Below are 12,826 nucleotides of genomic sequence, written 5' to 3'. Positions count from 1 at the left end.
GGTTTATGTATAGGGAAAGGACTCGTAATTTGCATGCAGGAGATGCTGGACTTGATCCGGGCAGTATCTCCAAGTAGGTCCAGGATAGAGGCTTGGCTGAAGCCCGGGAGAGGTGCAAGCTCGTCAGACTGGGCCAAGATCTGACCGTCGGAGAAAGCTTCGCCGAGTCCTGTGGGTGGGGGAAGAACGCTGTTTTGTACCGTCGGTCGCTGTGGGGCTGGGTGAGGAAAATGCCCACGGCGCTGAGCATTGAAACTGAAAAGGGGTCATCTTGACATTTCTGGCTGGCGCAGCAGAGGCAAAGTGGCTGCCCCCCCCCCCCAAACGCATCTTCTTGTCACCGTTTAGTGCTGCTGTCTCATTTTGCCGGCTAGATATTCCAAGCCAGCGAAAAATGAGCCCTGTTCGGCAGCGCACCTCTGGCGAGAGAGCTGGGCCAGGTTGCCTGCCGGCTAGGAATGCCGGGGCATCGGGGCCGCCGTGGTTTCGAAGGAGGGGTGCTCGCCCTCCTTCTGAGGTGCCGATGTGTTGAGACAGCTCTGCTATTCCTTGCTTTCTTCTGGGTGGAACTCATGACGGAAACAGCTGCAGAATCAGAGGGTGGGAAGTCTAAAATAGCAGCACAAACGCAGAGAAAGCTGCCGTCCAAATCTGTGAATGTTATATTTGAATTAATTCTGCGTTGTGCGTGTCCGTGTCTGGTTTCAAAATGTACTGGACGTGGTTTTCTGCGCACCGCGTCCCCTGAGGTGTCTTTGAGCCCGTCAGTGATGCTGTAATGCGCGCAATGCTCCGCTCGCTTTCCAAAGGCATCCAGTGGTGCCACGAACCTCACAGTGACCCTGTGAAGGAGGCGCCCGGTTTGCAGAGCCCAAGGCCTGTGGGTTGCTCCCAGAGCCTGCCCCGAGGGACGGAGGAGGAGAATGCAGGAGGCGCCCTCGTTTGTGAAAGCAAATGCATTAGACAGCAATTGCTCCTCTATAGGGTGTGTTTCAGGCATATCTCCATCCTGTGTTCATGAGCTGCTAGGCCACCGGGGTAAAAACGCATCACACGGAACCTCCTCGGAAGGCGCTGCTTCTGAGGCCGGGGCTCGTGGCTTCAGACCCCTGGGAAAGAGGAAAGGGGGCTGAGGAAAGGGGTCTGGTCCTTTTAGGGCTTCCTTCCAGTCCTGCAGCCCCAAAGAGCAGTTCCCTCTTTGCAGCCACGGTGCCTTGTTGGCTCAGATTCAGCTGGGGCTTTCCGACAGTTCCCAGATCCTTTCCGTTCACAATATCACAATTTTGAGCTAAGTATCCCTCACCGGCCCGGCAGTTTCCGAGAGATGCAGAGAGGCTGGGAAGGGCTCAGGGAAGGGAGGCAGCAGCTCAGCTGGGCGAGCGGGACCCGGGCCCGCTCCGCCTGGAGAAGGGATGGCCGGGGCAGCTGGGGCGGCGCTCCGCAGGGGCGGGAAGGGCTGCCGCGAAGAGGAGCTGCTCTCCACCCTCCCAGATGCAGGACGTGGAAACATAGAGACAGAGAAGCAGAGCGGGTCAGAAGGGGGCTCCCGGGCCATCTAGTCTGACCTCTGGCACCAGCCGGCTCCGCTCACGACAAGCCCCCTCCAGGCAGCGAGCCCCTTCTGGCCAGACGTGGAGGAGAACGTCCCGGCTGAGGGCGCAGCGGACAAAGGAGCCGGAGGCCTCGGGTGGGGGGCTGTCCCAGGCTGGGGGCCGCCAGATGCAGCCATCTGCCGGCGCGTCTCTTGGCGAGCCCTGCACAGAGCAGGGGGCTGGGCCCTCCGGCCCGCCGGCCCCTCCCGGCTCTACCATTTGACGATCATATGAAATGTGACCGGTTACTGTTATGGAGCAGCCCAGAGATAAACAGCATCGTCCAGCCTCCCTGTGGGTAAAGAAATAAAGAAAAACTCTGTAGCCGAGCAGCTCAGCTAGGAAAGTTGGGTGTCGCAACTTCCTTAAGCAAACCGAATTTGCGAGGCTCTTTCAAATCGTACATGGTATTTTGATTGTCCTCGTGGTCGCAGGACACGGAGCCGCTGCACCCGCACACCTGGGAATCTGACGGTCTGGTTTTTGCTATTCCATTTTTAAGCCCGGACAGATGGTAGTGTGTCTCGAGCATTGCAGCAGCGGCAGGGTTCAAACTCTCCCGTCTGTCAGCCTCTTGCCTCACGGGATTGTTGTGGGGCGAAGGCTACTTGGGTTCAGGTGGGGCGAGACCTTGTGGCTTGCCTTGCACCCCTTGGAGGAGGACTGACATGCCCAGTCATGCGTCTTTGCCACAATAAGGACTAGAAGCTTGATCGACCCGCCACCCTAATTTCCGCCCGGCAGCTTTGCCTGTGCTCTGCCTCCAGTCTGGCTTTTCAAGAGGGCCTGTAGCTTGGGGCAGGTGAGAGAGAGACTAAGATGTCCTTTGCTGGGGTTGTTGGGGGGGGGGGGGGGGGGGCAGCAGGACCCAGGAACGCCGGCTGCTGCCAGCAGATTTATGCCACAGAGCAGGCGCCAAGGTAATAAAGCAAATTGCTTCAGCAGCTCAGTTGCCTTTCAAAAGCTGGTTGCATCATCGTGCCGCTGGGACTGGCGCGACAGCGACAAACCTGCCAATGAGTCTCTTGGAGGGCTTCTGCCCCTTGGGCGGGGTTGCCCTTGCCTGGGGGCCGCTGGCCGTGCCTGGGGGGGGGCCGACCCTCCAGCCGCCCTCCCCCCTCCCCACCTGTCTCCCAACAGGGGGCCGGGCCGGCCGCAGATCTTTCCCCTTCAGCAGCCCAGATTCCGTAAACGGATGAGTCGCAAGGGCCGTGTCGGGACTGGTGCTGGTCCCGGAAAGCCGCCTTAGTCCAGAGCATCCCAGGGCTGGAGGGGGCTTGGAAGTGTCCTGGACCAGCCGCCGCACAGTGCGGGAGGTCCAGCATCCCCGGGAGAGGCCGCGGCCCTTGGTCCCGGCCATCCAGCGTTCCTCCTGGTGCCCAGCCAGGACCCCCCCTCCTGGAGGGTGCGCCTTTGGCTCTTGCCGAATCAGCCGTGGGGCCCACGTCTGCCATTTTCTCCGGGACGCCTTCAGGTGTGTGCAGAGGGCATCATTTTCTCCGGGACGCCTGCCCCACCCCTTCAGCCTTTCCCTTCCGTGCCCCCAGCCAACTCCGCGGCCCACCTGAGCATCAGCAGGGGGGCTGCGGACACCTGCGGACGCAGGTGGCGAGATTCCGGTGGCAGCTGCAGCGACCCCGGCAGAAGGGAGGCGAGCGCCCGGACGGTTTTATTGGGCGCTGTCAGATAACAGCCGGTGCGACACAAATTATGCCGTGGGAAAGGTTCCCCGTTATCGGGCCTCAGCCCGCGGTGAGCAAGCGGGCACGGCCTGCCGGAGCGGGCATGGGGGGCGCCCCGTCAGCATGGCAGTTGGTGATTAATTTGTCACAGGGCCCTTTTCATGCTTCTTCTAGCAGAACTCATAAATTCTCATCTATTCTGCCGCCGCTGCCAGCCTGTGCGCCTGCTCTCGGGAGCCAGCCTTCCCCGCTTCCAGCACAAAATGCTCCTCCTTCCTAGCTTCGGGCATTCCTGTACGACCAATAGCCAATGCTTTCTGGGCAGTTTACAAAAGTGAAAAATATTTAAAAAACCAATTTTGTACATAATGTCAGAGCCATGTACACATAACATATAAGCAGACAACATGCATGCACCCACATACATTTAAGATAAGCAGTTTTAGCACAGCATTCATTTGCAGACGTGTGTATGCACACACGCAGATGCACACAACACAGTTTTTGAAAGGACAAGTCCCTGAGCCTCATTAAAATCACAAACACCTTGTGCCTCAATGCCCCTCATTTCAGATCGTCCCTTCGTTGTATGTTGCACGAGGCAGAAATTTTGCAGCTTTTTGAAAAGCAACTTTGCATTGTGTGTATCCACAAAACCCAAAGCAATGCAGAAAAAAATTAAAAGGCAAAGGAAAGGAAAGCAATAGGTCACATTGCATAAAAGTTCGGTTGGTGGGTTGCATGGACACGGATGCCAGTGTGGCGTAGTGGTTAAGAGCGCGGGACTGGGACTCGGGCGATCTGGGTTCGAGTCCCCCCTCGGCCATGGAGCCAACTGGGTGACTTTGGGCCAGTCACAGACTCTCAGCCCAGCCTACCTCACAGGGTTGTTGTTGTGGGGATAAGATGGAGGAGGAGAATGATGGAAGCTGCCTTGAGCCCTTTGTCGGAAAAAGGCAGGATGTAAATCCAAAAATAAATAAATAAAAATAAAATGTGTGTATGGGCCCCTCCAGGCGCTGGGGAGGAGCCGCAGAAAAGTGGGCGAAGGACCTTTTTTTAAAAAAGTCCTGATCCTGGGAGGCCTGTGTGTGGCCAGCCGCCAGTGGCGAGCCCTGGCCCGTGTCGCTCCGTGGCAGGCCCACGCAGCGATCCGGCGCCTTGCCACTGGCCTGTGCGGGCTCCGCACCCCCGGCTCAGGAGAAGAGGGGATGCGCTGCCCCACTCCGTCGGGAGTGGTGCTTGTGTCTGGGCTGGGGCGGGGGGAGCTTGGCGCGTCATGTAGACTGTGAGCCAGTGCAGGGGGCATTGCCGGGGCCGGGGGGGGGGCGCAGTCTTGCCCCGTCCTCTCCGAAAGGGAGGGTCGGAGGAAGAAGCGTCGCTGCAGGGTCAGCGCGCTGTTCGCCCTTCCGCTCAACCAGCTGTGCCCTCGGAGAGGTGGCGCGCTTGGCCGGGGGGCCGTCCTGGGACGATGGGCTCCGTCTCCACACACGTGCGGGGCCCTTGGGGTCTCCGGTGGAGCGGGGCCCCTCCGCCAGCAGCGCCTGGATCATCCGCCACAGCAGTGCCGGACTCTCTTGGCCGAGGGCTGGAAGCCGCTCCAGACGTGCTCTCCGGGGCCTCGCTGAGGGCTGGGCGGAAGACGCCATCGGGCCGGCTGCCAAGAGGACCGGCCCGCCTGAGCGCAACGCCTTTGCAGCAGCCGGCCGTGGAGACGAGGCTGTTCCGGGCACCCCCCCATGGCCCCGCCACCCCCGTGGGGCAGGCGCTCGCCAGCCGCCCCTGCCGCGGCTCCAGGGGACGGGCTTTGTCTGAGCCGGGCAGGGCGTTTTTCCCGCGGGCGGACGGACGGACGGCATGCTGGAACAGCTTCCTGAGGCCGGCGTGAGCTGGGCTCGGGGCCAGGAACTGGCGTACGGAGCCTGAGTGCTCGCACCATACAAGGCGCTCCAAGGACTAGCGGCCGGCACTTCCTGCTTTGGGGGTGGGGTGGGGTGGAAGGCACTCCGGCCGTCGCTCCCCCTGCTCTCCGCACCCCACCTTCTGGCGCAGCGAGGACCCACGGCCTGCCACGGTGAGTAGATCGGCAGCCCCGCATCCCTCGGGAGCAGCGGTCGCGCCCCCGGGGCTGGGCCGGGCCGGGCCGGGCCAGGCCCCCTCGCCGCCGCCTCCCGCCCCGCACGCTGTGCGTCACTGCCCCGCTGCTCGTTTTGGGGTCTGCTTATCCAGCACGTCAAACATTTCCTCTGTTTGATGATTACACAACCGGAAACGGAGAAATAAAAAACATCTTTGCAGACATCCCAAACAGCTGGGAGGACGGCGCGGAAGCAAGATGCGCTTTCTGGAGGGAGAGATGCATCTTGTGCCAGCGAAGGGGGTTCTCGGCCTCCCGCCTCTCCGGGTTGACCTGCCCGTGCGTTCGATTCGGGAGGAAGGGCAGATGCCAATCGCGCTGCTGTGCACGGGCTGCCTGCGAGGAGGTGCCACGGCGCCCCCTCCGGCACTGTGTTCCTGTGCCAGGGGTTCGTTCCTCCCAGGCTGGCGGCTGCCCTGTGTCGGGTGCCCCTCTCTCCTCCGGCACTTCTGGGTGCCTCTGTCCTGGCGAAGGGAGATGGGGCCATGTGCTCCCCCCCAAGCCTGTTTCTCTTCAAGTTCAAGTGCTACATGCAGTGGAAATTTCTTTATTTCTTTATTTAATATCTGGCCCTTCTGCCAAAAAAAAAAAAAAGGAACTCAAGGTTAGGGAGGGAAGGCAGACAATCCTATATGGATTTTAGATGACTTTGGAAGCCGCAGCAGTCCAACTTTTCCAGTGTTGTTGGGATTCTGCAGATTTGTAGAACAGTGGTTTCTCTTCCAAAATTGTGAGCAAAGCTTAGTTGTAGAAACATAGGAGAAAATGAATATTTTTCTTGAAAACCCACTCCCAGTTCAGAATATGCATTTTGCCCCATAGGCTAAAGAGGGAATGTGCATCGGGAGAGAGTGCCACATTTTCAGAATTGCTTGTTTGCCCGAAAGTGTCCCTTCCAAAGTGAACACAAGCTTAGGTTATTGACAAAAATGGATTCTGGTACCTAGCCTGGGGTGGCATGACTTGGAAATGGAGTTTGGACTTTTGACAGGCTTGGACCCTCAATGTGGACTAGTTTCTCCCCCATATTGTAAGATTTATCTGTGGAAAGGGTGCATTGCCCCCAGCTTCAAACATGCCAGAGGACTTCCTTCCGGAAGAAAGAGCATCTGTTGTTTTTTGAAAAGATAAGAGACCTGGCAGGGGGACTTGGCGCCTTAAGGCAAAGTTCAGTTGGACTTGGTGTAAGGGAAGGTGCTGTCCGTGCATGCTCAGAGGCACTGCCAGTTTCTCTCAGGAAAGGGCATGGCCAAAAGAGAGGCAGCGGTGCTGGGTAGAGGGGGCAGAAGCGGGGAGGGCTGGAGCTAGGAGACCGGCGGTTGCTGCAGGGGCGTGGGGGTGCTTTTCTGATTAACTTTCTGGGGCTTTTCTTCCACCCCCCCTTTCCGCGCATGAAGTGGCGGTCCTCCAAACCTCTCATCTGGGCATGGAGCCCAGGAATCCAGGTTTGCAGCGGCGCAGGCAGGCGTGGCCTTCGCACGTGGGCTCACCTGCAGCGCTCACCTTTGGCGTCTTTCCGGGGGAAGTCGCTGAGCGAGGACCCGGCAGCGTTTCCTGCCCTCGGTGCCATGATGGGGGAGCCGTGCGGTTAAGTGCGATTGGAATTGCTGTGTCGGCGCGTTGCGGTGCTTCCGGGCTGCGGGGGTGCCGTTGGCCAAGCCGCGTACGCACGGGTGGCTCTTCTGAGTGCGCAGGTAGAGCTCAGCGTTCGCGCACGCAGCCTGGCTGCAGTCGTCGTGCGCTTTTGAGCAGCGCGTCACCAAGGCGGTCTGCGTGTCGTCTTCCGCATGAATTAATCTGGGAACTGGAAAACGGTGCCCTCTCCAGCTGCACTTTTGGCATGCTCAGAGGCGCCGCTGTTTTTGCAGTCCTTTCCTGAGCCTCGATGCAGAGAATAGGCTAGGGTGGCGGCAGGCCGGTGCTGGATCTGGATCGAGCGATAGATCTCGTGCTCCCAGATTTTCAGTCGTTCCAGCCATTGAAGTGGAGCAGCAGAAACCATTCGGCCTCCATTCAGCTGCCGAAACGAGCAGAACTTTGGAGGACGGGGAGGACGAGCTTGAGCTCTGTCCAGGCCCAGGAGCGCCGGCCGTTCTGTTCCAGGCGGGCCGGTTCTGGCAGCTTCCCTCGGCACCAGGAACCGGTTGCTGGCAAGGCGGTGCGTCTTCGTAGCCCGTCCACCCAGCCCATAACGGGCTGCATTTGCTGCCTGCTGTGGCTGGAAAAGCAGGGAAGGGGGCAGGAGATGGCATTAATTAAAACCTGCAAGGCGGGAGAACTGGTCCACTGTGCCACCGGATCCGGCGTTTTCAGCTTCGGAGCGTCCAGGCTCTGCGCTCCAGGTAAACAACAAATGCCCGCCCGGACCCCTGGAGCCTCCCCAGCCCTGGGCACAGGGGCCAAAGGCTGCCACGTCCCGTGGCTCCGGCAAGCGGCGTCCATCGGACGCCAGCCCGGTTGCTTCCTCGGGCCGCAGCCCCTCAAATTCCCCCCGCATTGCTCCAGAAACGTCAAACGCTCCAGCCGACGCCTCGTCTCTCTCCCTCGCCTGCACCCCCAGCCTCCCGGCTCACTCATTTATTTATTTTAATCCGTGGCGAGGGCCGTTTGTGTTAATGATTTCCAGCCCTGCAGAACGAAGTCCCTTTTGTGGCCCAAGGAAATAATTGGGACAGATGTGGACGGCCAGCCGGCCTTTCCCGAGCTTGGCGGTAGCAGTGGGGCGGGGGGGGGGCAGCGAGGGAGAAGTGCCTGCTGCGGAATTAGATATTTTGGCACAACTGTCAAAACTAGGTCACTCAGATATGGTTGGGTTGGGGGGAGGCAGAAAATCTTGGGAAGAAAGAACATTCTGTCTGGGGGATTTTGAAATTTCATGCAGATCTGCAGCCGCTCGGGCTGTCAGTGCAGAGAGAGAGGGGGAGAGGCAGAGGCGGAGGGAGGCAGCGCTGCCGGCAGCCCCCAGCCCCCCCCACCTTCGCCCTCATCATCGATTCCACTGTCAACAATCCTTCAACCTTCAAGGGAGCAAACAGTGCCAGGCAGAACAAGAATCGCCCTCCGAGGCTTTGGGCTCGCTTTACCTGAGCACCTGGGGCTGCCAGAGGCGCCCCCCCAACCTCCTCCACCTCCAGAAGCAGGAGGGCGATTCCTGGAGAGCCCGCTTCTCCCAGCACGGCGGCGGAGCAAATTCCTGCACGTTCTCCCCTTTCCCAGCGCCCAATTCCGGGAGGCGGACGGGGCCCTGTGCTCGGTGGCTCCCCAGTCCCGAAGCCTCTCCGGTGCCGCCTCGGGCCACTGCCTCCTCCCCTGCATGAGCCGCCTCGGGGGACGCCGGGGACCCTGCCGGGTGGCCACCCCGAGGCAGTAGAGTCCGCGAGCGAGCAAGCGGCACATCTCTGCGGCTGCGGGCTGCTTGGCCCGGCTGTGCGCGGAGGGGGCTGCCAGGCCAGGACCGTCCTGCGCCTTCGGGGGCTCTGTTCACCTCGCCGGGGCCCTGCCACTGTTTCCCCTGGCGCTCTGCTCTGCTCTTCTCTGGGGCCTCCTCCATCCCCAGCACGCCCCCCCCCCACTTCTCCCCCCCACCTGCTCGCCCAGCAGCGTGCAGCCCCAGGCAGAGGCGTGTGAGAAGCTTCCTGCAGCCCGGGGGGCGCGGAGGGGTTGGGCTAGGGTAGGGCTGCAGTCGGCCCGCAAGCTGCAGGTGATGGGGGCTGTAGTCCAGCGTGCGGCCAGCTCGGGGGGGGTGCACAGAGCACAGGGGGGCTCATGGGCAGGTGGAGGCGCCGCGACGCAGGTGCCAGGCGGCTCGAGCTGGCGAAGGTGGACCAGCCCTGCACAGGCCCCCATGTAGCCCCCGGGCGCTGAATTCCCACCCCAGCATCCGTCCTGGCCCTGCTGTGTTCTCGGGGGGGGGCAGCCGGTGCCTCTCCTTCCTTTTTTTCCTTCCGGGGGGCAGGTAGCCCCGTTGCCCCTCGCTTCCTCAGGAGGGGGCTTGGGAACCAGCCCCGCCGTTCCGAGGTGATTCATTAACAATAAATTAATTTCTCGTTTACAAAACCGTAATCCCGTTTGATCCGCGTTACTCAGGCCTCCCTTTCGCTCTTAACATTCAGTGCAATTAACGACACCGTGAGGGCTTATGAATGTTTAAAAATTGCCTTGTTGGTCCCTGAAGCAATCTGTCAGCTATTGATTAAAAAGGCGGGGGGGTATGTGGGGGGTGGCTACCTGGAATTATTCAAGGTTCGGGACGACTTGGGGAATTCGATAGGAACCGGGCGGGCGGATCTATTTCAAATGTGGAAGGGAGTGCGATTTGGGGAGCTCCTGGAATGCTTTCTGGAAAACCCACGGCAGCTCCGAAGGGGCGAGGGGGCGAGCTCTTTGGGAGAACGTGCCCCGGTGCGTGTCGAGGGGCCGGGACAGGGGAGCCAGGGCTACCCTGCAAAAAGCGGGGAGGTTCATAAAACTCTGGACTGTGTGTCCCCTTCCCCAAGCCGATGGACTACCACTCCCAGAATCCCCAGCCGGCGTGGCCATGAATACGGGTGCGGCAGCACATTCCAGTCTGAGGCGCTTCCTGCCTGCAGTGCAGCCCTTCGGCCCGGCCGTCAGCAAGCGGGCAGGGCAGGGCGAGGTGGGGGGGTTGGGGGGTGGGCTCCCCGAAGCGGCCCCCGCCTCTCCTTGCAGCGTGTGGCTGCGGCCTCCTTCCCCGCCGGCTGTTTTTGGACCCTGCTGTGGACACGGTGCACCAAGAGCGTTTGCTAGGACTGTCCTGCCCAGCAGGAGCGTCGCCACAATTCCCAAGCCGCCTGCAGGACCACCAGCCGCGTGGCACGGCGGGCCCGCACGGGGGTTGGGCTGGCCCTCCCGGACCCTGAATCCTCCCCCTGCCCGCATACAAGCTTGCCGTCGCTCCCCAGCGTGAACCGGTGTGTTAGTGTGTCCGGAGGCTTTGCGGCGCGTGCGATTCAGCAGACGGGCGCAGCTCGGTTGCTCCCTCTTGGAGCCCGAGCCGGCGAGGAAAGCAGCCCAGGTGCTGCTCGCCTGGAAAGGCCTCAGCTCGCCCCGGGAGAGTGTGCCGGCAGCAGGGGGCACCCCCTGGCCTGCCGGAGGGCTCTGCCGGACCTGACCGACCGGGAGGCCTTCCCAGGAAGGCGCCCCGCACGGGGAGCCAGGCCCCGCACGGATCATCCCCGCGGCCTGTGCTAGCGTGCGGCTCGTGACAGTTCCGTCCTGGCCATAAATCGCAAGGAGACGTCCCGCTAATGGCTCTGGCTGCCATGGAGCTCTTTAGCGCCCAAATAAATTAATGTTTGCCGAGGGCGGGGGGGGGGGAATCCAGTGTGTGAGCAGGGCAGGCCTGGTATGAGGAAGCCGGGCAGTTGCCAAGGGGTGCGTGGCCGGGCGGGCGGGCAGGCAGGCTCCCCCAGGCAGCTCCCGGTCGTCCTTGGCGCGCGAGGTCACCCCGTCCTCCCGGCAGCCTCCATCTCGGGCGGCTGGGGGGCCCGTCCCGCCCGCGTTGTGCTTCCCGCTCTGCCTTGCTGCGTTTCTCTGAGTGCCGCGCTGAGCCATGTGGCCGCCATTCCCGTCGGAACGGGAGGCGCGTCCGACGGGGAGGCAAACTCGACTGCGGCATCGGTTGCCGTGCGGCCCTCCGGACGGAGCCGGCCACCCCGGCCCTTCCCTCCGCGTCTGGGCTGGCGGGGACGTCCCCCCTGCCCCGAAGGGAACCCCCCCCCCCCCCCGCACACTTTCTCCCTAGGCCAGGAAGGAGAGAGAGTGGGGGCTGCTCCTTGTTCCTTCTCTCGCGCTCCGGCCCGGGACCGCCGGGGCCAACGGCGAGCGGATGTCCTGAGTCCCAGCCCGGCCCTGGCGCTGCCGGTGGCCAGGGCAGCTCCAGACACCCGCGGTGGCAGTCCTAAAGGCCCGGTGGGCGCCAGGCCGGGGAAGCCGCGGCTCTCTGGACCGTTGGGCCAGGTCCTCTGGGTGGCACCCGCTTGTGCTAGACGCAAGCAGGCCTGGTGGTGCCACGGAGGCGGGGACGCTGCGGCCGTCCGTCCGTGGGGCACGGCTCAGGCTCCCCGCTGGCCGTGGGGTCGTATTCACAGTGGGGGCGGGAGGCGGAGGCGTTTGCCCCGGGCAGTGCGCCGTCATGCGAAGTCTCCGGGGCTTCCTTGGGCTGGAACGGCCCCGAGTCCCAACCACGTGCCGCAGACCAGCTTCTTCAAAGCTTTGATACACCATCCCTCCCAAAGTGGGGACTACTTTGGCAGCAGCTACAGGAGTCACAGGAGGCCAGTGTCCATAGAGACAAAGCCAGAAGAAAATCTGATAATAATATTTAACAAACGGAATCCCAGGGAAAGAGAAAGGTTTTGACCCGGCACCACCATTGGTTTATGTACGCATTTCTTTAGTCTTTATTTATATGAAGAGTCAGCGCCAGGCGCACCTCCCCGGCACATGACCGGCCGCCATTCTTGGCCTCTCCTGTGAGGTGGGGCACAAGGAAGGCCTGCCCTACCTCAATGGTGGGGCAGAAACCCGCAGAGAGCCGTGTGGCGCTGGAGGAGTTTGCGCTGCCGCAAAGCCAAGGGCCACGCACTCCGGATCGGCCGGACCCCTCTTGGCCGTGGGCCCCCCTCGCCCACGTGACCCCAACAGCCCATCTCCGCACCGTGCTGGGTTTCGGCCACGCTGCCAAGAGCAGCGCCTCGCGGCTCAGGATCCCCCACCTGGTTGCTGGTGGAGAGGATGTGGGCGGGTGGCCAGGCAAGCTCCCCGATCAGCTCTTGAGGAAGGCTTCTCGGCATCAGAAGAGCTTCTGCTGGTTCCTTAATTAGGAGTCCCTCTCTCTGTCTATATATAAATTAAAACAGTGCAGCCCCCGGGGTGCCTTCAGCACCGTGCTTGCGTGGAATGCAAACTGGCGGAGGGAAACATCTCTTCCCCCCCCCCCCCCCGCCACTAATCCTTTTATCTTTCTCCTGGCCCACAAATAACCAGTATTGCATATAATAACAATATGTTTTTTTAAAAAAAAATCCCACCTCTTGATTACAGTATGCAAATCAAGCAAATTTGCATCCTGCATTGGGTCTCTCACAGCGCAGGGGCCCAGGGGCTGGGCAGAGCCCTGGAAAAACACAGAGAGCGAGAGCGAGAGCGCACGCAAGAGCGAGCGAGCGAGCGAGCAAAGACTAGGCCAACACCGGAAACTTCAGCAGGGACCGAACTCGAGCTGAAGGCCCCCAGAAGGACCACCGGGGCAGCCCCTGCCGATGGAGGCATGTAGGGGCTCTCTTCCTATCGGGAATCTTCCGGGGGGTGCAGCTGGCAGGCCGGGGATGCCTCCGAAGCATGCCTCCTCCAAAGTTCTCCCCAAAGGGCTGGAGCGCTGGGAGGGGGGCATC

The 12,826-nt window shown here is 61.5% G+C and overlaps 1 protein-coding gene across 2 annotated transcripts in view; it reads left to right on the top strand.

The window, feature by feature from the left end:
• The first annotated feature begins 5,265 nt into the window (after positions 1 to 5,265).
• The window catches only part of LOC123028376 (DAB2 interacting protein), a 41,438-nt gene continuing 33,877 nt past the window's right edge, over positions 5,266 to 12,826 (top strand). For both annotated transcript variants that reach the window (XM_044440137.1, XM_044440136.1), the window contains exon 1: positions 5,266 to 5,348. The gene's annotated coding sequence lies outside the window, so the exon portion shown is untranslated. The remainder of the gene's footprint in view (positions 5,349 to 12,826) is intronic.

The sequence above is a fragment of the Varanus komodoensis genome, unplaced genomic scaffold (genome assembly GCF_004798865.1).
Source record: "Varanus komodoensis strain SLA01 unplaced genomic scaffold, ASM479886v1 scaffold36, whole genome shotgun sequence".
In the NCBI taxonomy this organism is placed as follows: Eukaryota; Metazoa; Chordata; class Lepidosauria; order Squamata; family Varanidae; genus Varanus; species Varanus komodoensis.
This window is presented reverse-complemented; position numbering and strand designations above follow the sequence as displayed.